The following is a 25644-nucleotide window of genomic DNA, read 5'->3' as shown; positions in this document are numbered from 1 at the left end:
ACTTTTTGAACATCTTAAGTGTACGTGCTTTAGAAATAATGCGAATACTTAATGTTCATTGACAGGTTAACATCGAGCATATTACAAAATTGCAGTGAAACATATATTTTTTCATTTAAGCAACAATAGAGTCATCAATTCCAGCATCTATTTGTACAAAACACTTTGTATGTTGTTGTTTAATAAAAAAAAATTTAAACATGAAAAAGTAGAGCATGCTATATTAAATTATTAACAATAAAACAACAAATGGAAAAGTTTGTTTAATGATAAAATTGACTCAACACAATACAGCACACATTCGGATGTGTCAGCATGTGGCTGCCACTTAATCAGTAACATCTTGGACAAACGTGCCAATATGCATTGACCGTCACATACAGGACACAACATTATCTAGCACGTGGGGGAACTCTGTCTACAGTCGCAATTCTCGCATGGCTGACAGAAACTCGTTTACCTGTATCACAAACACGGACTTGACTTTGTTTATAGTTTGATAGCTTTCTAAGCGATAACGACACGATCTAAGCATGCATTAAAATCGTCATACACATACTTGAACCATTACTTAAAAAATGTTTTAAACAAAATACCACACTGACCCTTTAGTTATAGGAACAATTTTTTTCACCTTTAGTTCATTCATCAATTCATTATGCGTTATATCTTCAACAATGAAAATACCAAATGTATACATAACAATAAAAATTGATTTTGCCTTCTGTAAGCCACAGATTTTAAATCCAGCATTAATATAATTATTGTGCATATTGAGACACATTTTAGAATTGTAAAGTGGTATATTCCATTACATTCCATTTATGTTGCAATCGATGTCTCGGTCTGCAAACAAATGAAAATTATGATATAAAATGTTCTTACCTATTGCTTAAATTGTTTCGACGATGTTGTGAATCTGAATTAAATTTTAGTATAATAGCTAATGCTGAAGCACGAAAATTATAATTGATGGGATTAATTAACATATCTTAATGTATACAATATAATAATGAAACTTCATAAATGATTATCAGAAATACTAATGCGAGTAATTAGTGCTACCATTAGATAATAATATAACACACAGGACCTTACATAAACGAGAGCGCCGATGGCGCTGAAAGCATAGTTGCAAGATACAGGGAAGTTGCTGCTGAAGTGAATGTTTAGGTCAAAATATACTAAATAGTTTCCTTATATGTTTCGATGTAAAAGCGACAACTTTGAGCGAAAATAAATACAACATTTTGCACATAGAGACCCCCATAACCACACCCTTCTTGACGGGCATTCTTAGCTGAATCGATTTAAGCAATAAAAAAGATATGTCATGTTCAAACCAAAAAAGAATTCGACTCAAATCAAAATCGACTGTTTTTGCGCCTTTTTTTCGGCCGTTTTCTAGTGGATTGTAATCTTTTGCAGTGCCATTTTTTACTTTAATCTCCAACCTTATCCTATTTCAGGGATTTAGTAGTGAACACCTATGCTTACCCTATCAATAACTCCAAACGATAAAACCAGAACAACAGTCTAAAGTGTATAACATGCCTTCGATAAAAATATGATGATTTGTTTAGAGAGTACAGTCATGACTCGATTATTTAGTATATTGTAACCTTAACGATTGCTGACATCACGAGTTGCCCCCCTTGTTACCAAAATGTTCTATTTTTAGAAACGGGAATTCCAAATAGTGACGAATGTGAATGGTTACAAGATGATATAGAGATCTAACTATGAAATTAAATACGTAGAATTACATTATTTCACGCATACCATTATGCAACCATCCGTTTTCTTTTCCGACTTGATACATTTACAGCTTTCCATTTAATATTTTACAGACACAACACTCGTCCAGAATTCGCGCGAATCCATTAAATCCGATGCCACATTTAAACGGTTAGCTCTACTCGTAACGTTAATTTCTGGCTCAGAGTAAATCATTTTAACTTCAATTAACACATCTCTATTACTTTCAAACTCTACTTCATCAAATCCATAGAAAGGCAGGTCAGAATCCATGACATAAATCAGAAAACATTCATCGTACTCCGCCATTTTTTACACATTTTCAAAGAATAAAAGTGCTTTATGCCCCACTTCCTGCTGAGAATATGTTTTAATTTCTATTTATAATTAACCGATGAAATGTTACATATCCTTAAACCAGGGCCTTAAGAATTCAGTTATGTAAACATTTGACCTCTCACAGGACAGTAAACAAAGGAAATATAAATTAGGTGTGAGGTCACTATCAACAAGAACAGAACTGTTTTACAAACGAAATTTGTTTTAGTTTCTTTGAAGGTTTTTTTACGTAAAACGGTCTTAGAAAAAATCACTAAAAACGGTGTCAGCAATATTCTTGGGAGAAAACGTAAATAAAACGTTTCCAAAAAAAATGTGTAAGAATAACCATATACTTAATTAAATAGATATTTCGTCTGATTTTTGATCAGGTAAGGCTTCATAATGGTCAACCGATCGATAAGGGTTTTCGAAATGTCGTATATACTTTAAGCATAGGTGCGTTGCACCTATGCTAAAAACAGGCTCGGTGACCACTTCGAAACAGTGACATATATTCCACTTGTGGTCCTATGTTAGATGACACTGTTTGGACTATTGTTTGGTGAACCCTTGGGGAATAGAACAGACGTGCCCACTGCCAATTGTAATCTTTAAACACAGGTCCACGCACTTTCTTATGGTCGTACTAAAGCGCAATCCTGTCTTGTCTACACATGCTAAGCATTGTGATTTGTCTATAGAGGCACTACTCTCTATATGGAGGAAACCACGCCGGGAACTTTGGTTCGTAGCTTCAGTTGTTTTTGTTTAAATAATAATAGTGTTTATTAAATACCAGGGATTTTTCAGTATTAGGGAATATGTCTTAGCCTTCCATTTAGGTGAAAATAAGGTATCGATTAAACTCGAAATGGATTTATATATTCATCCGTTGATAATGGCGTAGTGAAAGCACATTATATAAGCAGGCTTACGCATCCGTATACAGATGACAGTCGCGCAGTAAAAAGTAGTGACGTCACAGTTTGTATACCAATAGAAAGAATGTTAAGTTTAATGTTAGATTTATAACAAGGGAAGCCACCATTGCTTTCAATATTTAAAGTCAATCTCCATGCAGAGTTGTCGTTCCTTGCTCTCACATACAACCTCTGCCATCACAAGAAAATCCTACCAGATTCGGTAGGACGTTACTATTTTTTTATAAGTGTTATATTATGAAAAGTAGTATCATTCTCTTTTAGATTTTCAACATATTAGTTTAGGTTCATAATAAAAAAAATAATTACCTAAATTAAAAAAGTAAAAATAACGACGGGACATTTTTTCGATTTGGTAAACATGGCGTTCACTTCTGAAATAACGAGAGCTTTTATTGAATTTTGTTCATCTTTTCAGCCTAAAGCGAAACAGATTGAATGTTTGGAACATTTTTTAGCAGGGAGAGACATAATTGCTAACCTTCCTGTAGGTTATGGAAAGAGTTTGGTGTATAAGATAATTCCAAAGTTGTTGTCAATTGTGAAAAGAGATGAACCGCAAGCGACGATATTAGTCATCTCTCCATTAACAATCATTCAAAATGAGCAGATTGAAACTCTGAAATAGTATGATGTAAAGGCCTGTAGGCTATCTTACCATGAATGTGATGGAGAAGTAGAGGTAATTGCATTGCATTATCATTATTACTATTAGAAATATTATGAAGACTTCTTACCAGGAGACTTTGCATGCCTTTTTGTGACTATTTTATAACCATATTTTCAACAAAACAAAATATATATGTACCTTTTTGTTTGTGGCATTTAAACATCTCTTTATGTGTGGAATGTATGTATCCCGGAAAAGTAACCTTTTAAAAAAAACACTAATCTTTTGGTACAAATAATTCTGACCCATTCATAGTACTTTCAAAATCACACACGGTATCAACAGTTATAAGTTAAATCAAGATATCATTAGTTGATATAATGGACCAGCGTTGTTTTTACCGGCATGATACGTGTGTTTTTTTACCAATGATCATAACATTCATATAACATTAATTTTAAGTGGGGGAATTTAACACTTTTTAGTAGATCCAGCAATAATTGTTAATAAGAACATGTAACACTCACTAGCCTTAATTCATTGTATGACTTATTTCAAATTTATTTTTAATACTGCTTGAATAAATGATATTTTAGAATAAATGATAGATATTTATATAACATGTATATGCTTTGCTGTACTGATATAAAGCCATTGTAATTGTATTTATAGTCCGTATATATACCATATTATTATTATTCAAGAAATATAATATATATATAATAATCGATAATTATACCAGTAAACGTAGTACCATATTACTTCCACTCGGACTTGACCAAGAGTGAAATAAGAGTTATTATTCACATCATATAATCTGTAAGTTAGCAACTATTGGTATATTTATTTACAGCTTATGGAGAAAGATATGATCCAGAATATTGCAGAAGGGGAATTCGCAATTGTGTTTGCTCATCCTGAAGCACTTCTTAACACAGTCAGTGGAAAAGACTTGCTGAGCAAAAGACAATTCATTGATCATGTAAAAGGGGTAGTGATAGATGAATGTCACATTGTAAAAGAATGGTAAGTAACTAAGTAAGATTCAAGATTTTATTAACAGCATTTTTAGAAGGCCAATTGCCCATGTGGACAGATTTTACTACATGCAATGTGATAATAACATTAATAGACATATATACATTATTTTAACAAGCACTTGAAATTATGATTAAGCAAGGTTACAAAACGTTTAAAATAATAATAACATAAGTAGTACAAGCAGTGTGCGAAATTCAAATTTTAAAGTAATATCCCAAATTCTTTTACACATGTATAGAAAAGTTAAATTTCTTATTGGCCCGACTATATACATTTTTAAATTCCCACTACCTCGAAAGGATTTTCACTAGCCAAAACCCTTCAAGCTAGTGCGAATTTCGCACACTGAGTACATGCATCAATAAATAATTTACATCAGGAAAAACATATTGACTGTAATTATATTTAAGAGGAGTACTCATACTTATCAGTACATAAATTAATGCATTAATTTTAACATACATTTACTCTATAAACTAAATCTTATGAGGCGTAAACAAGAACTCACACAAAAATACTGTTTATACAGGATTTCACATGTATTCACATACAAAATAAAAAAAACAGCAGTAAGTGAGTAGGGAATATGGGCCCCATAGAACAGTCAAGACATATATCCTCTTAATTTCATATACAATTTATTAGCCTTTGTAGTTCAATGTAAGAACACTTCCCCTGCTCTGTGGGAAAAAATCTGGGTTCAACTCCCAGCAAAGGCCATAATTTACACATGTGTTATTTGGAGGATAAAATTCTTTTGCAGGGCATTTGTTTTACATAAGTATATTTTGATCATTAATGTATTGATCATTTCTTCCAAGAATGATTCTTATTGGTATTTTTTTCCCTTTCATTATTTATGCACAAAGACAATTTCACTAGCTAAATATTAACCGTTGTGATGTAGGTATACATGTTTAATTATATATGTACACCATTTTATATGGATTCAGTCAACTTCATGTAAAGTGTTTTGTGCTTGAGCTGTGAGTGCTTGTACAAGTTAATGATCACAGAAGATGTAAACTACTAAAATTTCTAGATTGCCATTAAAAATGGAAACTTCACTGATGCATTTAGGTTTGTTTTAGTCTTTGCCTTATCTTCACTTAATACATGTATATAAAATTATGTTCATCATATTTTCTCTTTATAATCTTCAAAGCACCCTACTGATATTAATGGTTCTACAAACGTAAAAGAGAACTCTAGTATAGTTATAATATTGCGACTTTTGTTGTTAAAATCTTCTTTCATTATTAGGGGAGAGGAATTGAGGACAGCCTTTCAAAAACTGAAGACTCTTCCTGCGGTGTTTAATGATGTCCCATTTATGGCATTAAATGGGACATTACCAACCAGTCTGATGAAGGAGCTGCCAAACATATTGTGTCTCAACAACCCAGTGACAGTCCAAGAAAGCCCTGACCGTACGAATATATTTCTGAAAAAACTTCACAAGTCGAAATCTGGTGACACTAATGAAATTTATGAATCAATTTTCAAAACAGAATGTGATGACCTTAAGAAAGACCCCTACAATTATCCTGTTACACTGCTTTTCATGCCTTTGTACTATATAAGCCATGCAGCAGCATATCTTAAGCATTTGTTTGGAGATGGTGATATTACAACGTCTTGCTATGCAGTGTTGTTTTCCAGACAAGACAAAGTTGTTCTTAAAACAACAGTTGAGGAGCTACAAATGGAAAATCCCCGAATAAGACTGATTTTAACATCATCATTTGCTGGCATGGGGTTTGATCCCCCAAGTGTGATGAGGATCATTCATGCAAGACCACCTCCAAACTTGTCCCAGTACCTCCAGGAGATAGGGAGAGCAGGTCGAAGGGGACAAAACAGTTCTGCAATTCTTCATTACAACAAAAGAGACATTGCCAAAAATATTCCTGGAATTCAAAAAGACAGTGCAGTATTGCAATAATGAGGAAACATGCCTAAGGGAATTGTTGTTAAAACCATTTGGATTTTCAAAATCTCCAGGAATTGCAAATGAAAATTGTTGTTCATTTTGCCTGAATGAAGACATTTCAAAATTAGACAAAGCTGGAGCATTTGATAACATTGTTTGAATTGTAATAACAATTTCATGTTTTATGTGCCCGATACAACAGGTTGGTGTTTGGTTTGAAATTTGACAGGTCATTTCAGAGTTAATCAATAAAATGTGTGCTATATTTTTTAAATCCATTTTTAAACCTTCAAATACACACACAAGACAAATCAAACCATACACAACTTGACTCTAAAAATGTTTATTTCTGTACATTTGTATCAGTATTGTTATTGCAATCCACTTTTTTTATTCTGAAAAACAATACACCCCATTCTATTAATGCAGCTTGTATTGTATCACTAATCTGTATTGCTGTTCAATTCTGTCTGTTTGCATCTCACAGTGGAGAAACAATCTACTGATCTCAAAATTGTGAATTCTACATTAACACATTTTAAAATGAACATCTGACATAAATCTAAATTGTTTTTAAGTATGTCAAACTTGAAAAGCATGCCACATCGTCTACTGAATTGCATGGAAATGGCATGTTTAATACATTTTTACTTTTTTCATTTTTGTGCTTATGTAGGTGACAATCACATACATCAACTATTTAAATATTAGGACAACCTCTTTGGTAAACATGTTTTTACCATATTTTCCAAATCAACCCCATGTTGTCTTCTGAATGTAAAAAAACTGTTAATGACATTTTGTAACATTTTCAGGAGAAGCAAAAACTGTTTAATTAAAATAAAAACATTTTTCCTATTCCAATTTCTGATAAGTATTATAAATTAATTTTAAAAACAAAACATCGAAATTGAGATGTATTTTGACAAACAATTAATAATTAAGAAAGAAGCATTTACCATAATTTTAACGCTGAGATATTTTGAATGCAAAAAAGTTAAATATGTGCTCTTTATGTATTTTGGAAAATATGTACTCCTGAACAATTTACAGAATGCCAGTTACACATGTTATAACGTTCAGTAGATAACATATTTTATGTCTTGTTTTGCCTAACCTGTTGGTACATGTACATAAACTGTAAGTCTTCTGTGTACAGACAGTACATATTTGTGTTCTTCATAAACATGTGTTTTTGCCATGAGTAGTTGATTAAAAACACAGGTGATGTGAATGTACCATGATATTAAATTACATGTTATTGGTATTGTATTTTGTTATGCATATTTGTTCTTGCTGGGCAAACATTAACTCTTTCAGTAACCGCATTTTGAAGGCCTGTGCAAACAGGCGTCTCATCAGGATCCAAACTGTTTGCTATTCTGATAGTATTCTTTGAAAAAAATCGAAGAAAATGCTAATTTTAGAAATTTAGCAGACAACATTTTAGCAGACGACAAATTTCCCAGCTTGCAAAGGGTTAATGTAGTTCAGTTAAAATTATACATGTATTCCCAATCAACAAAATACTCCGCACATTTGAACATAAAAAGTATTTCTTCTGAAAACTGTTGTTTATAAAGAAACACTTTGTTTAATGTCTATATTTAGAATATCTTGATTCAAATGGAATGCACACTGAAGGTTGCATAAAGTACTGTTAAAACTTGAACACAACAACCAGCTATCCCAATACAGAATATATGTCATATAAATGTTATCAAAATGATAATTTTTTTCAATTTTTAAGCATTTTTGCTTGCATTGTGGTTAATAAGATGTCCATAACAAACAATTTCAAAACTCTTAGTTTCAAATCAACTAATATACAGGACTGAGGTTTAAAATTGTAGGGCACACTTATTACGTCACTCCATGTAACACACTCTAGCAGTCCTCCTCAGACGATTCATGGTCAAAATTGATAGTATGTCCATAATACAGCCTGTCTACTACTTGCTTGATCCTGAACTTAAGATCAACAGAGTTAATTTTTCTGACTGGTGAGCACAGGACATTTGGCATGCCTTGACACACTCTTCCTATTGTTTTAGAAAACGGTCGCAAGTCCCTCAAAGAATTGGCAATAACTTCATTATCTTTTATTCTGGCTGGCGTTTGATGCCTACTAGAAACTTTCCTTACTGATGTGGAAATCTATATTTGCTCGAAAATGTCGGACACAGTGTCTGCGGCTCTGCAACTTCTTTGAATTGCTTTTTGCGACTTATTTGCACCCAAAGCCCTGATTAAATCCTTTTGGTTTCTTACAGAGTTTTCTTGTACAAGATCACTTTCAATATTTCCTGCAGCTCCACCTCTCAGGTTAACAAATGCACCTTCCAATGTCCTAATTGTTTGCATAGGGCTCATGCAGTACTCACACTTCAATACAAAGTCCAAACACTCCTGAAAATAATTTGATAGTCTGGAGTTTGAGAAGAAAAACTGGGCACAGACCATTAGGCAAGGAATTATTCTGGCCCGGCTCCTTCTTTAACACTGTCCTCAAAAATCATCAGGTGCATATACCAGTGACAGAGATTGCAACAGTAATTATACACAGTATCATCTGTGTCATTGGACACCACATCATCAGTCTCATGTACATAGTCTAAATAGCCAAAGTGGTCAAGGAACTGTCGCAATTAATTTAACAGTGATTCATAGTTTTCGGATTTTGACTTCACCAGCTGAATAACATTTCGGGTGAAACTGGAATCAGGGCTTTCCATGCCAACGAACTCCATCAGCTGCTCCTTCACCATCTGTTTACCTGCCAGCGACAGGAAATCGTGATGCGCTTTAAAGACGCCCTTAACCTTTCCATTTACATCGCTCCTTTGCAACTTGCCCTTGTAATGGTATAGGGATCCAGCTTGTCTCAGAGTTTTGGAACTGAACAGCTCTTTAAAGCATTTCTAAAAAAAACATGACAATGCAATATATTTTATACTTGTATTACTATTCGAAAATTGTATGAAAGTATTCCACATATCAAAAAAATCCATTAAAATGCTTTGAACCTTTGCTGAAGAAAGCATTTTTCTGGTATAAACTAGCAGTTTAAAAAAAAACTATCCTCCACAAAGAGTATGGCCCACTTGTGTAAGTGTTGGATATCATAGACATTAGTAAAATCCATAAATTTGATGAAGTTTTTTTATATTCTGGACTTGTGAATAAAAATAATCAAACAATACAATTAAGAAAAAAAGGGTGCACAACTTTGGCAATATTTAAAGAGTTTACTGCCCTTATGAAATGTGTTCTCCTTGTATTTTCAAACATTTACACCAACTATTTCAGACAGGTTTATTAATTCATAATATAACATATATAAGTGGCCATGATGGCTCTATATCACTCACCCAACACATGTTTTGCTACAGGCTAAAAAATCAACAGTGTTTGTTTTTAGAATATGTTTCAGTTTTCACTTAAGGATGCCTTAGCAATCACAGTTATGCATGGAATGCAACTCTTAAAACAATTTTAAAGATCTTAATTTAAGGAAGTTGACTCACTCAACATTCCTTCGAAGTTAAAGCACTGTTTGGCTAGCAGTTTAGGCACTAATGTTGACATGAAAATATAGACGCATGGTGACCTACAAAACTTGGTCAAAAAAGCTCACCATGAGCACTTTGTACTCAGGTAAGCTAAACAATTTGACAGCAACAAGGCATATAATTATCTCCAAGAAGTCTTGCTTGATGTGCCAGAGCTCTATTATGAAAGGGTGGAGATCTTCAAACCGCTTTTCTGGTGAGGTAGCTAAGGAACGAAGGTGTTTCGCTTCCTCTTGACGCACACGAGTTAATTGATCACCACCAACAGGGACTTTATAGGACCGAAGAAGGTCAGTGGAGCCTGTTTAAAGGAAAGTTTGTGATGCTTTACCCTGAAGTTAATTTTTGTTTACATGCAAATAATTTTGTATTTATTATTAAAATGTAAAATGAAATTTAGTTTGTACCATTTCAACTGCTACTTACTGATGTAAACCTGATTAACGCAAACAAATGAATATAATTTATTATAAAATAATGTGCTGAATATATTAATTTTCTGTCATTTACTAGTATACTGACGTTGGCAGTAAATAAGAATCTATCAAAGTGTTTATAATACCTGTATCCTAACTGTCTGTAAAACCTGCAGTTACTGGAAGGTCAAACAGAAACAATAACAAATTTGAACAATAACATCAAACTGTAAGATTTATGTGCACAGTTGTATTTGATGTGGCAAGATTTATCATTGTACATAACTTTGATTTATTGGAATGCTCTATGCATCAGCTGCATGAAATTTATGCATTTAAAATAAATTGCCTTTCAATTCACTATAAACTGCAGATGACTTAAAAAAACAACTTGGCTTAAGCAAGGCAAAAGAAGGTTACATCATGCCACAAAAACACAACTATTTGCATTATAGTAATAACAACAAGAAAATAATAAAAAATAGCAACATGCATGCTGAGAACAAACTATATATTGAATAAATAGAAAATACGAAAGTCAAAGATAATCTAAATAAATTAATATTCATGAAAACGTTTTGCATGTTCAGTAATGCTTAATGATTTCTTGGAAAAAATAAGTTTGTTTCATTATCAGCATCTTACATTTGCATAGGACAGGGAAAATTGGAATGACAAAAATGAACAGCAGCTTTTTATTCAATATACTTTTTCTTGATGATCAAGTAGATGGAAGATACTAGCCTAGGTCAATTTCAACTGTACTTTAAAGAGATTTTTATTTGACAATACTTCACTGTTTTTACTGCTTAATGTGCTATGTCTTCTGAACAAGTATTTAACAAAAAAATAGATTGACAAACTTACATATTGGCTACCGGTAAATGACTAGCAATGCATGGTGTACATACACAAACCCATTCTAATCTTTATAGACTCCAATGGTACTTGTGCGTCTAGAAAGGTCTTATAATAGTCCTGTTTACTTTTCAGTATTTGGAAATTACTATCTTTATGTATTGTATTATTTAGAATCTATTGACAACAAAAGTACATTTTGCACAAGCACATTTGGTAAACACCAGGAATTATGTTCAGTCTTAGTGTATTGATTAGAATGGGCAGATATGAATGCAGAACAAAAATTCCAAATTCATAACAAAAAGCAAACATATTTACATGCAACATAACATATACATACCAAATGCCTTCATGTAAACATCACCAAGGACCTGTTGATACTGGTCCAATATATCTATACAATCCTCATGCTTGGCCTCATTCTAAAGCATGATTGGTAGCTGAAAAACTTCAGATTTTTGCCTCATCTCATCTTGGTAAGGATGATAGATGTGGCCTGGGAGCACTTTTTGAAGCCAGGAGAAGTCTTTAAACTCAGCCAGTATTTTTCCTGGAGTAAAACAACATAATAAACAATAAATACAGTAGTCACAACTATTTTCTAGACATAACAAGTCTTGCTATTTTGTATTACTTGTTTATCTAGCATTCTGCAGTGTACTACTGTAATGATTATACAGTAATAACAACTGATTTAATGAAAAACATGCATAAGCAACTTAACAGAAGAAAATTGTACATGTTATGATATCGGGGGTTTCCGTTAACTTTTGAAATCTGGAAGTCTCTGTATTTTCCACTTTGAAGTGTTGGATTTGGAGAGTTTTGAGACTTCCTGGGATGCAATTTTGAAAGTTTTTATGAACACAACTGGGGGTAAATTACTCCCAAACTTCCTTTAACAAAAGCCCAGTCTACTCAATATAAAGACTATATGATTTAAGAGTATTTTATTAAATTATAGTGCCTGTACAAGAATTGTTTAGCTTATAGATAGATTCATGCTAAACCATAGACAATAAATAAAAAAACACTTCACACATCAAACAATACCAGCACTCAAATAATTTGAATTTTACCTAACAATGCACAGTAGATGTTTGTAAAAGTGTCTCTGTGGTGACCATTGGGAAAGAACTTCTCTGGAGAAAGTGTTCCAAGTGATGGCATGGTAAAACTAGTGCTGAACGATCCTAGTTGTGCAATCTGAAATACAAATAGACATACAAATGTTTTTGATTTACAACATTTTTGAACACCTTTTAATTGAGTGTTTTTTTCCGTATAAATTTAATTTGCTGTGTTTGGCACTTTGTATTAAGTTAATCAGAATCATGATATTTTTTTAGAAAGAATACCTGTTGTATACATTCATTCATTTTAACTAATGAACAATGTTCTCCTGTACACATGTTTAATAGAGTGGAAAGCTTCTGATACCATCAATGTGAACAAAAATGCATTACTACTATTCACTCAGTATATTGTTAACAGATCATAATATCAACAGTTTAGTGATGCTATTGTAAACATCACTAATCAAGCGAGACAAGAAGGGGTGTAATTTTAACCATTAGCTTAAACATTACCTACCCTGCTGAAGATGATATTTGAGGCAAAAATGTGGAGGTCCTTGTTGTGTCTGTCCAGTGAATGATGTCCTGTTCTGACATAGATGTCCAAATTGTCACCCGTGATTTTGACAAGTGGGTTTTATTCTTAGACTTCTGGTGATGTTGTCTTCCAGCATTTCACCAGCTTCATCCAGTAGACGCAGTTTGGATGATGCCGACATTGTCAGCCCCATGCGGTTAAAAAGTGTTAGAGCCTGCCAGTAGTCAGTTGTAGAAATGATCCATATATTAACAGTAAGAGAAACTAATTAGAAGAAGCCACTTTATGACTTAAAGTGTTCATTATATCATTTCATTTTCACCTTAAAACCTAAGAATGATAATGGATTTATGCAGCAGATATTAATGATTTTGAATAGTATACAAAATCGAATGCTTTCAATAACAGATAATAACAATAATGGAAAAATCCTCATTTTTGGGTCAGGTTCCAAATGGCAAAACAAATGTATATCCATAGGCATATTATGTAATTATGTTTTCAGATTGTTGTGAAAAGATATAAAATAAGTCCTGTTAATATTTTTGTGGTCAGAATTTGCATACATACATAATATGAACCTACTATGTTAAAATACTTTAACGACACATTTAGTTTAATTCCCAACCTCAATGATCATATTCCTACAGTTGTAAAAACCAAACTAGGGCCATCTTTTCCTTTATTTTTTAGCTATGATGAGGCCACATATATAAATATCCCTCATTTTTTATTCCTTTAAACTAGTTTTCTGTCTACAGCTCGTTTAACCCCAATATAAATCCCTGTCTTTAGAAAATGTGCTTGTGCCAACTCTAGAGCTTACCGAGTCATCCAAGTGCCCTTTGATGGATACAACTGTTGTGAGTCTGTGCCACGCTGACAACTTCTCATTCCTGGCATTCATGAGGATGGCAAAGGCAGCAACAATCGGGGCAATCTTATTGGCCGATGGGTTTTGCCCAGCTATTGCTATTGTGCAGAACAGGTCAAGGACGAACGGAAGGCTAAAAAACAACAACAAGGCATGATGCATGTCAATTTATTATTGTGATTTATTGTGAATAAGACCTGTCAACAGAGAGGAATACTGACAATTTCTTTTGCTCTTATTTGAACAAAACGTGTAAAACGAAAAAAGAAAAAGAACACAATTCTAAATTAATCCACTTCTGACAGATAAATATAATGAAAAAGTTTTTTATATTCTGTATTCATCACACAAAAGTGAAAATGATGATCCAATAAGGTAAAGTGGAAGCTTTCGTTCTACTCATAAACTCACACAAAAAACAAACATGTATATAGTAATGTATACAACATATTAGAGGGAATTTTCACAATATAGAAGAAAACCTTTTAAAGACTTTTAAGATGCATAGTCATGATTGGTAGAATTTACACTTCATCAAGGTATTATTTAAATGTTAATGTTTATGTAATGCCTACAGAATCCACTTTGATAAATGAAAATATCCTAAACAGAAGTAGTGTTATAACTTAGGATGAACAGCTAGTGTGCTTGCACATTCAGGTGTACTTTCATGTTCTTTTCATTCATAAAAAAATTACTTCTACTAGAGTTCTATGCACCCGATAGGATCAATTTTTACAGTTTCACATTTTTTGTATAGATTGCTTATTAATGTATGGTAAAATTTAAGTCTTTACCTTTCTGAAATTTCCTGTAATATTTCTGGAATAATGTTTTCCCCATTCTGCATCAACTGTGAGACACTTTTCTTTTTCAGAAGAATGCTGTTAAATGCAGCATTTCTAGAGGACAATCGTGCGCAGACATTGTTGATTTGTTCCAAGAATCTTGCTTGAACTCGATTGGATAATATCTACAATAGACCGAAAGGTTACTGGTATATTAAATAACATAGTTGCTGTCTATTTACAGAAAAACGTTTATTGTGGAAAAGGGAAATTATCTGTTTAATTTTATAGCTGGTCCTTAGAAGAATATGTTCAATTTATTAGGGATTATTCTACATTTCCTTTGAGGAATCAACACCAGTTCAAATAATTTGTAAACAATATAATTATCCCGCTGCTATTTTAAGCCCATGTTTTCATTCTACCATGATTTTAAAAATGTGACAAAAAATCCACATGGTGACTTTGAAACCAACACAATAAAATAATGCCTAATACAATATATCTGAAAGTATTTGCATTTATTTTCATGTTACTAACATGTTTGATGACAGCATAATTGGATAAGTAGCTTTGAATAAATGTGATGAGTGGTGGATACAAATTAAGACTTTCATGCTGTAGAATGTCCCTTAAGCCTTACACGATAAAGTTCATCTCTATCTAACACTATAAATCTTATATTTAATACAGATCCTGATTTAAAAAAATTTATCAATACTTCCAATATGCAGATTTAAGTTGATAAATTGGTACAAATTATAAATGAAGAAGCAAATTTTTATCAGTAAGTGTTAGTACAAACCTTGTTACTGGCGACAATATCCACTATTTCATCCACTATTTCAGTGCTCCCACTTGTCTCACACAAATGCTGCTTGATTATGTCCATGGCAGTTATTGTATGGATGGCATGAATGTCATATGGTTTCATATCTGTGTTTAAAGCCCTGGTGTAGTCATGATCTGACCCAACGGCTGTGGCCGTATAGTCATGATCTTTTGTGAGCACAGAATGACCTACAACAACTTCAACCTCTGAAGTCTCCTTGGAAGGACCTGGTATGGCCATGTCACCAAGTGAACGCCTTGCAGGTTTTTTACCAGCAGTAGGAGCATGTTTACTACGCTTCACAGTTGAAGATAATTTTGGGGTTATGGGCGAGACTGTGCCACGCTTAAATCGAGTTGAGTCTGATATTTGAACGCCATCATTCAAAGCCAGGTCCAGTTTTTTTACAATTTCATGAGCAGATTGAATTTTGGCGGCACACCCTCTACAAACTCCTAATTCAATTCGTGCCTCTTGATTTGCAGAAACAAAATCCTTAAATGGACGATTTAATAAATAAGAAATTGCTTCATTATAATTTGATTCTTTTTTTCCAGTCAAACTAAAAACTCTTTTGTTTTCACAAAGGAAACCATTCTCCGGCACTTTCTTCTTCGGCGTACACATGGTTATCTATCATTGCTACGTCGTCTGCCTGGATCTCGATGAGACATAACATATTTTAACATAGTTCCTAACTTACTTTATTAGCGGGTGCACTCGACTTTATTCTGTCCACTTTCCTAGTTATCGGTTATTGGTTTACACTTATAACTAACTAAGTTACAGGCAATTTCTAAGGCTTAAGGAACAGAAATAAAGAAACACTTTATATTGTAAGGCGCCATTATTTTTTATCGTATCACGTGACTCGACTATCATCACGTGGTTGCTTATGATGGCAGGGTTTTGATCCAGCTATGCTGGTTCCCTTCAAATCACTGCGCGGAGGTTGATTTAAAGTATTGCGGTGCTTAACTCCCTTTTTTAAATTCGAACACAAACATCTTATTCTACAGATCTAGAAATAAATACATTCGGGTTATTGTAACTGTATCATTATAATGCTTCAAAAATATTCTGGTTACGTAGTTCCATACTTGTTTTATCACAGTATGTCCTTTATGTAAACCTATAGTAAACAAACTTCTATCACTTGTACTAATACACTAAGGAACGCCGTGGAGTTAGCTATGCTTATTTTTTTCTTTTGTAAGTGCGCTCGACATTCGAACCGCTCGTCAGGTTTTAAATTTGTATTGAAAGAAGGAGACATAAAAGACGTTATGACTGCGTGTCATCTTTTGCATTTTACGTCAAGTCAATAATGCGTATTACTCGTTTTAATCAAGAGTATTCGCTTGCCCCTTTGTCTTACGGTGACGATAATATTCGCCGAGTTGAAAATACGAAAAAATATTGTTATTTTGTTAAGTTTATTGTCGAGAAACTCAGCGTAAGGAGTAAAAATGCGATGGAAGTAAAACAAATATGTATTTTCACGTCAGTTTAATCCAAATACCACACTGACGGTAAAATGCTTATAACAACAGTTGAACAGAACAGAACTAATCGTTTATTTCACCTAATTATAAACAAATATATAATAAGGACAATATAACAAAGCAAGATTATTTAGTAAATTATAAACGTCCGGGTAATATTTACAATAGGGATTTGCAAAAACATAATGAATGAAATATGGAGATGGTTGGGGTACAATAGGTTGGTAGTAGTAGTAGTACAAAAATATACGATAATAAGTGGCTAGTGGCCGGAGATGTGCGGTGTAGCAATGTGTTTTGCACACGGCGTTTATGCAGAGTATTTTCCAGAAAGATATTCGTTTACTTTAGAATATCGATAACTATTTTAATTCACTAAATTCATGAAGAAAGAATAGCTGCGTATCAATTTGAACCATATGTCTATTGTTTTGGATGTTTAAATCCATAAACAATCATTTTTCGAGCGTGGTTGACGCATCAGTGCACCAGCACAGAAACGAATACGTACTTCATTAATATAATATTACAAAGTATAAGATTTTATTGCGTTTTTTTACATCTTGTTGTACTTAAACGGGAAGTTTGTAACGATTTAATATAGAGCGTTTATGCACGTCCATTTCATTTTTCAATTTTCAGACATTTTACAAGAACTATTTTCAAAAGCAATTGATTCACAAAATAACCCACACCTGATTTTTCCTATTTATTAATAAGAATTATCTCATGAACTTGAAGAATTACACTTCTTCACGATCTATATACATTTCATATTAACGAGTAACATACATGTAGCTGTTTTCGGCAAATTATTTTAATATATTTGTGTAAAGAACGCCCGTGTATAAATATTTAAAATATATATTTCGATGATTCACGATAGGCTGTTTTGGTTGCATTTTCCACATACAATTTTTGCATTTTATCTATGAATAAATATTCATTTTAAAATATAACAATGCGAAATAAATAATCAAATCTTGCTCAACACCTTGTATGAATATGGGAGTGATTCAGCTTACATTTGGAGAAAACATCCGCGACATAAGTCAACACGATTCACTTTGATGTCCTTGATTTAAATTTCTGATATATTCACCATCAAAAATGATCAATGCCGTAATTGCTTTTAATTCTTTAAAGATAATAAACAAACAAAATAAATGAGACCCACTGTTTGAACGCTAAATATATTAAAGCTTATAAACAACTGTCTAGCCGGATGTAACGGTTCTAATTCACATGCCCAAACAGTATAGCCTTCGCATATGTCCTGAATCGAACGCATGCAGTCGTGTCAACAGTATGCACAACAATCGAAAATAAATTATACGCTGTAATGAAATTCAAATATCTACATTTGAATCTATACAGTCACCGGCGTTTTAATCTGTTAAAAATTTCATTATGGATGACTTTACCATTAGACAAATATTATTATGTTTATATGATGCCTTAAACTGGACTACAAGCTAGGCAACACACGTCTCTTATATTTGTGCGACAATTTGACGGTAATGCACTAGTTTAACTCTTCAGCACACTTGTGTATTGTTTTCGAACTTAATTTTCAATGTCTCTACCACACGTGACTTATAATGTCCACATATGCGCATGGTCGCACACTTTATCAAGTCCAACATCATATCATGCACACGAAAAGGCTTGTTTACTTTATATAGGATTCCTTCGCGCGGTCTTTATATCCGTCGGGCAGTGTAGTTGTCTATCTCGATCATTGCCAACACTTCATATCGCGCTAAGATAAAGGATTTCGAAATAATTTGATATATTTATATATCCTAATGGATACTATATGTCGCTCAAAATACCAGATGGCGATTGTCAAGGACAAGTCATTAGGTTTGATTGAATGCATATTGTATTCGTTTAATATTCTTCTTCGTTCCTTTCAAATGTTCGATATTATTTAAACCATAAATATTAAACATTAGTTCACAAGACTTGCAATTGACATGCGCACAATCCCGATACAAAAAAACATAATCACCGAAAATCAAATGTATGAACATGTCACTAAGAAAATTTTAATGTAATTAGTTTCAACACAAAAACATCAAATATTTAACATCCTAGTATAAAATTAAATGTTTTAATCCTAGTTTATTGAAGATGAATAAAATCCTCATCCAAAATTGAATTAAATTATCAGATAACATGCACGTGAAGTCCCAATCAAATTAAAATCAAATCCGAGCATCCACTTAATTATGTCTCGTTGTCAGACGGATATTATAACTGTATCCACGACGGTAGTTAATCCGATTATTTCCAGACACATTGCTCCACTTATAAATCGAATGTGTAACGGAAGCACGCGTTAATATATCTGATAGTAATATCGTTATGAGCTTGAATATGAAAGGCTACACAACACCAACATCAATCGCAAAATACACATGCACCAATTACATTACCGAGGTTGAAAAATGTTATATGATACCAAATATTTGTATACATATATATATGCGTGTGTGTGTGTATATAACAAATGCTATTTTGTAAACTGTCAAACATGTATGTAAATATATATGTATATAACTTTTACTGATAAATGCACCTGATATGTACATGTACCTGAAAGCAAACACTATGGCATGCCTACGTGAGTTTTTCTATATTTTTGGCTTTCTAACAAGGAATATACAATTTCAACCCCCTCCCCCCAAAAAAAGGCTACCTAGATCTAATATCCATTTTTTGTTAACTCACCTTTGTGTTTCAAATATATACTAAATATACCGTTCAAATCTAAATTTACACTTTTTAATATATAAACTCTAGTTACATTTCATTAGACCAGAACTTACATTTTTCTCCGAAATGACCCAATAACCCTGGTCTAAGACAAATACACGTTATATTAATTTTTTATATATATTTTTCCTTCCATTGCTTCCAAACGTTTATTTATCTATTTATCTTTTATTGTATTTTCACAATCAAAACTACATGCTGATGTATCAGCATATATCTTACAGATATCTAACATGATGCAACATATATCTCACCATTAACCGGTTATATATTTCTTTGTCATGTCTTACATGCGGAATGATGGGCATATTGCCTCTTTTCCTGAATAAACATCTACATTATGTTATATTTTCCTCAGTACATTTATTATTTTGTACTACTAATTATATAACAAATGCTATATTACCGGATTGTAAAACATTTCACTTGTCCAGATGTCTCTGTATTTTTATAGAGAATATATTGTACTTCATAACATTGTGTAACAATATGCATGTTTTATTATGACCTTGACTTTGATATGTGTAGAACATCTTTTGTATACTTTTGTGTACTCATGGGCATTTCTGCCCCGATGTATTTGGAAATAAATCCTATTATATCAGCATCAGACCTCAGCTGATTTGGAAAAGAGTTGATAAATACCTTTATAACCATGGATTCATCGAAAACAAAGTATCAAAGTAAAATATTGTATCGATTATAAAATGATTGCACGTATATTTCTGTTGCACATTTCTGGTTTAACTTGATTTTATATCGTTATATATAAAACGAGAATATCATGCACTTCATACTCATCTGGCTTCTATTGATAAAAGTACGTGCACAACCAATTTTCTGACAATAAACGATGAATAAAAAAACAATTAAACATAATAATTCACATCAAGTATACTACAGGTAACTTAAATACGTGTTTCCAAAATATAGTGAAATCAATGATGATTTAATTTGAAGGCTATATATGAAACTATCAAATTGTAAATATTTGGAAATTTCGGTAACAAATGAAATTGACAAACGTTGTCCTTGCAAAACTAGCTACAACTATCCGTTCTCTATTGTTGTGTTAAGGATTTAATGCTTTTCAAGTTTAAAAAAACAACAACAATTAAACCTGAACCAAATATACATACATTTATATCCTGTGTTGTTGTTGTTGTTGTTGTTTTTGTTGTTGTTAAATGCCTTTGAAGCAGATATTTAATATTTGGAAAATGCAAACGCTAAACAACATAAAGCTAATACTATTGCTGATCTGTATGGTGTAAATTTCCCAGATTGTTTAGAATTAGCGGGTGAAATAAATAAATCAAAGATATATAGCCACCTCTCTAGAACTAAACACACCTAAGCACACTTTTGCTCATGATATACTGTCATCAAAATGTGATGGGTGTTCATATAATTAAATCATTCGTTTATTTGGCCAATATAATCAAGGTACAAATAAACATGACGAGAGTAGCTCAACTCATTAAGTTGATAATCATAAAACTTCTTACACAAGAAGCTAATGATTGACTTTTAGCAGTGTAAACATTTTGTTGTTTCTATTTAATAATACTTGTATTATGACTAATGCGTTTTTGCACGCATCAATAAGCGAACAAACAATCATACACCCTATATTTTAAGTGAATGGGGACGTGAACATGTATTAATAACTGTGAATTATATTTTTTTTATTTGAGGTTGCATTTTACTGGCGTTGTATTAAGAATTAGGCCGTAATTGCACATTTTCTATCAACTTCTTCAGTCAATATTGTTTAATTTAAGCAGATCATGCAGGGGACTCTTCATGACGACCACGCCTCTATTCCCATCAGTGAAAGACCCATCTGAAACCGGAGAATCGCTGATGACATTCACCTCATGGGTGGCACCAGTAAGGTAAGCATGGAGAAGTCAAATATCAGGGTGAATAGCACGACCATCACCACTGCAGACATCACCATGAACGGTGGAAAGCTAGATTAAGTGACCAGCTTCAAGTGCATGCGCGCAACTCTGTCCAAGGATGGTAAAAGTACCGCTGAGGTGCAAGTAAGAATTACCATGGCGACCGCAGCGATGGCCAGACTGAGCAGGTTGTGGACAAGCAGTTCAATCAGCATCCACATGCAACTCTGTAAGTCTACTTGGGTTGAATGCTTTCATTGGTATTGCCTTTCTGTTGAGAGGTACGATGCCATTGGCTTGAAAGCCATTCTGTATTTTTACATAGTTCGTTGCGATGTCCCATACTCGCGAAAAAAGACTGGGGAAGGTATACTTCGTTACCTGATGTAATGGGTGCTCCGTTAAAAATTTTGAACATGCATCGTTGTACGCACGTTTGAGCGGACCAAATACGGTGCGGTCAAGTGGTTGAAGATAATGTATGCAATGCGGGGGAAGGCCAAAAGGATTATGTTTTCTTTAATTGCCCTTTCAATGATAGAGAGGGTCTCATTTGAGCCATGACCATCCAGAAGGAGTAGTTGTGGTCTGTCGTGTCTACAATGTTTGAGAAAGACCCGGTTAAACCATTTTACACCGATGTCATCCGATATCCATCCATTGTTCTGCTACGTCCAGACTGAACCCTCTGGTGCATCCACTGTCCGGAATATCAGCAGGGAGAGAGAAGTCGTACCTTTGGTTATAAACATAGGCGGCATTCGAGTCGCAGCAGCGTTGACACAGTCCATTACCGTCAAGTTTGACGATTTGGCGCTTACTTTGCTGACAACAGATCGTTCTCCTTTGTTAACATACATCTTCACAGTGTTATGCTCTATGTTGAACCCCGTTTCATAGCAGTTCCAGATTCGTTCCGGATGCGCAGCCAAATTAAGTTTCTCTGGTTTACGGAGAACTAAATCCGAATACCGCTGCTTTAAACCCTCATTCTTTTTCTCCATGAAAATTTGTATAGCTGGTTTTGAGCTGTGTTTTTGTGAAGAGCACATGCGTACGTCGAATTATTTGTCGCCGGCTAGGTCAAACGCCTTATTAAGCCGCCATCTTAATGCTATTGACAATTTTGGTGTCCACATGTACTGGTAAAGCGATGCTCCGAACATGTGTAGTTATGATTGCAATCTTTCCAGATACACGATCGGCAATTGTAGACTTAGGTTCTTTGAATTGACTAGAAGCTTGTCACACACATAGGCCATTTTCGACTGCTTTGACTGATTTTTCTAGCGACTCCGAGAGTATCCTATAGTCTGGCCTCTCTTGGTATGCAGATACCGCTTAGGCATAGCTGTAAAGGACAGTCAATGTAGTATATAGAGTTAATATGTATTGTCCGCCTTGTGTCCAGGGGTTGCAATTATTCCTTGGGTCCAGGGGTTGCAATTATTTGACAAAGGTGCTTTTAAGATATGTTGACAAACATCCTTAAGGAAATCTTAATTCATTTGAAGCTGCCATATACATATAGCCTATTTAAAACGTCACCTTAAGATTATTTTGCAAGGAATATTTGTGTGCATTGATAATAAACATTGATTCAATTAGAGAAGCGTTATGTTATATTATGAGGATAATTGGATATTATTTTGTTACTAAATGCACTGAGCTGTGGAATAAAATTAGTCCAATATAGTATGTCCGTGTTTTAACTACTTTGTGTATTGCAGTAGGGTAAACTAGGACGATTTTATTTGGATAATTGTATATTGCCTCCCTTTCAAAACTTTGCAATATTAATTTTTTCATAGAAAACAACATTCAATAATAGTTTCGCGCGTTTTAAACAAATATTTCAGTCACCGGTATACCTTCTATCGACCGCAGATCAACGATTTTTAAAAAGTGTGATGTTTGAATGTTCGTATATGACGCAAAAAAAGTACAATGATTGTTTGAGTTTTATCATGACGATTGAAGAGGCGTTTTAATAGCTTTTTACATTTAGAACATATTGAATCGTTGATGAAATCAAACCACAATAAATTGTTTCTTCAACATCGCGATTGTTGGGAAAACTGGTTATATTTTCATAGGAACAAGTTAAACAGGATATAATTAATCAATGTTACGAAAATCAAATCACAACAAAATGCTGTTTATATTGGCGGAGAACCTACCACGATTCATATAAAATCAGAGCTGCTGCTTGTACTTGCAAAACTGAAGTAAAAGATCAATATTTTGTGCTAGTTCTACCGGTTAAAAAAGTGTGTTTTGTAAGTCAAACACATGTTTTATCTGTTATCTTATAGGAAAACAAACTTAAACTAAAATTACTTATACCAAAACTAACGCAGATTGATATTTATTAAGATTTTGTTTTAAACAAATCCTAGTACTTCTTCATCATAAAAATCAAAACAGTATATTTGAAGCATGAGTACAATGAGAGTGATGTATTTGTTCGGTTTGCTCAAAAGTGTCCAAAGATATAAATCGTTTTCGTAAATGGTTTTAATGCATCATTACTTTAGGTATGTTTTATGGGACCGTCAACCGCGATTGAGGAAAGAAGAAAAGTTCTACAATCCCGTATTTTTCACAATTATTAGTTTAAACTGATTAAAATATCACGGCTGGTATATTACTTATCTTGAAAAAAGTTATTAAGTTTTCATGTTTGCATTATATTAGATAATCAATTTTCATCTCCAATATCACGTGCACTGGAGCAATCATTTTATAATTGACGTCATTTTCATCACCATATCCAACATTGCCATAATCAAAGAACAAAGCTTTGTTCTTGTTTGTTTTAAGATGAATATGCTTCTGAAACTAACCCTGGCGTATGTGTTCCTTGTGAGCTGTTTCACAAAGGTCTCTCTCATTCCTGATTGCTCCTTGGTGAAATGTATGGCACCAGCGTGCACCGATCCACACACGCAACCTGGACAGTGTTGCCGTAGTTTAAAATAATTAAAAACAAACGAGCGATGACACATGTTTATTTGATTCATAAACGCAATTTCAACAAATAGTAGTAATCAGTTCGTTCAACCGGTTTGTTCCATGTTCTATTGCTGTTGCTTAAAAATGTCTTTGAAGCGAACGTCCAATGCCCAGAAAATGCGAGGATCAATTGCTAAACATAAACTAAAACTGCTTCATGTTTTTCCGATGTATATGTACACGATTATTTTATCATTTTTATTAAAATTAGACTTTGTTAAACAATATTTCAGATGAAACAAACCGTTAGAAAAAAATATTTGCATGGCTTAACCTTGTTTTGTAAAATGTACATTTCGATTTCTTCAGTTATTTAAAATAAGGAATTTAAAAAATTAAGGTAAAAGCGAATCGTACTGAATACTTAAAGGTCCGCTATCAAATAAATTGGTGCGTCAAAATGTTTTATTATAAAATGTAAACAAACTTCGCGATTCATATTTTAATCAAAACAGTAATAACGAAGCATTTATTTCAAGAAAACACAAATAATTTATTAAGATAATAAAAAAATGAAATACCAATCAAATAAGAAATAATCAATGAAACAATACAAAAATACAAATTTGCACCGCTGCCATTCATTTGCTGCAGATGAAAACAAATTAAAACAGTAATGATTATATTTACACAAATAGACTTAACACGTTTTATATTTAAAAAAAACATGACATATTTAATCAAAAGAAAAATTTATGACAAATATTCACTAAACATCTTGTTTAATATTATATAAAAACATATGATAATCAGAGAGTAGATCTCTGTGATAACTAATACTTAATATTGCTTTCCTTTTTATTGGCATTCTTATAAAAAGCAAGGTAAACAGGTGAATATCATACAATATGAATTAACATTGACAAAGTAAAATA

General features: G+C 33.1%; 1 protein-coding gene across 1 annotated transcript in view; it reads left to right on the top strand.

The window, feature by feature from the left end:
* The first annotated feature begins 2723 nt into the window (after positions 1–2723).
* Positions 2724–25644, top strand: part of LOC127861308 (kielin/chordin-like protein) — a 39780-nt gene continuing 16859 nt past the window's right edge. Inside the window, exon 1 of the mRNA XM_052399753.1 lies at positions 2724–2823. The gene's annotated coding sequence lies outside the window, so the exon portion shown is untranslated. The remainder of the gene's footprint in view (positions 2824–25644) is intronic.

The sequence above is a fragment of the Dreissena polymorpha genome, chromosome 15 (genome assembly GCF_020536995.1).
Source record: "Dreissena polymorpha isolate Duluth1 chromosome 15, UMN_Dpol_1.0, whole genome shotgun sequence".
Classification (NCBI taxonomy): Eukaryota; Metazoa; Mollusca; class Bivalvia; order Myida; family Dreissenidae; genus Dreissena; species Dreissena polymorpha.
This window is presented reverse-complemented; position numbering and strand designations above follow the sequence as displayed.